We start from the raw sequence: 1,462 nt of genomic DNA on the forward strand, positions 1-1,462 counted from the left end.
CGTGTAGCTTTGCGCGAAATTCAAAACAAACAAACAAACAAATACAAGGAAAATAAGAAACGTAACAACGTTTACAAAAACGTAACCACGCAAACACATTTACAAATATATTTTTAATTTTCAAGCTTCAGTAGCTGACTTTGTCTACATGTTCTCTTGGCCAAAAGCTTAAATTTTGTTATATTTATTTGAACAATATCGCATATTAAAATAGCTTAACTGGTTAGATTTGATTCCTATGAAAATCGGAAATGGATATTGATTTTATTATGTAAATATTTCGAGGGTTCTTTGGTGTAAAAGGCAAAAGCATCTCGGAAGGTATTTTGTCAAAATATAATACTTGTATTTGAGGTTGTATGTTAATAGTGGGAGACGAAATGTACCTAGGGATATCTGGAATTGACTTTAAAACTGGCCATTATAATGAAATTATTTTCAATTACATCTATATAAGGACAACTGGAGAAGCCTGGCATGGCCTAGTGAATAGAGCGCTCGACCCGAAATATGTGGGTCGCAAGTTCGAATCCAATCACCTATGAAGCGCGCTTTTTCAGTTGTGGGGGTGGTCTAACGTGGTGGTTAATATCACTTTTCGTTTGCAAAAAAGTAGCTCAAGAGTTGTTGTTGGCTGCCTTACCTCTAGTCTATTACTTTAAATTAGAGACGTCTAGTAGAGAGATACCTCGAGTAGCTTTGCGCGAAATTAAAAACAAAACCAACCAACAAGCTGTCTAGCTGTCTTCCCTCTTGTCTATCACTTCTAAATCTATCTATCTGTCATGGCAGACGTAAGTTTGGTTTTAAAGAAATTGATTGAGTTGCGAGTTTTTAACAACGTTTGTGCGTGTGTTTAGAAGTTATTGTATTACTTTATCAACATCCAAACTGGTTGTAAACTTTTGTTTTATTCTAAGTTATTTAATAGGGTAAAAGTTGCGTTTATTTTTTGAAAGTTTAGTGCATATGACTAACCCTCCCGGTTTAGGGTTTAGCTACACTCAAGTGGTAGAACAATCATGGACAAAGACACGCCAAAATGCAATTTTAATTAGAAACAAAACAAGTTGACAAGTATCTACGTACTACTGGTGTTAAATTTAGATTCTAAGTTTTCTTTTTTCCCTCTTCTTCTTTTTTATAGCAGTTATTGCTATACAAAATGTTAGAGGCTGCTCTACAGATATGAATAACCGAGTTGCTAAAAATAATATTATGCGTCATAATGCAGAAATTATTGTATTACAAGAAACTAATGTTCATGTATAAAGACAATCTTTATCATGGAATAATTGGAATTATAATAGAATTCATTCCAGTGCTACACATCAGCATGGATCTGGCGTACTAATAGGTTTACATAAGTTACACATCAGCATGGATCTGGCGTACTAATAGGTTTACATGAGTTACACATCAGCATGGATCTGGCGTACTAATAGGTTTACATAAGTTACAC

Source organism: Limulus polyphemus, unplaced genomic scaffold (genome assembly GCF_000517525.1).
Source record: "Limulus polyphemus unplaced genomic scaffold, Limulus_polyphemus-2.1.2 Scaffold779, whole genome shotgun sequence".
In the NCBI taxonomy this organism is placed as follows: Eukaryota; Metazoa; Arthropoda; class Merostomata; order Xiphosura; family Limulidae; genus Limulus; species Limulus polyphemus.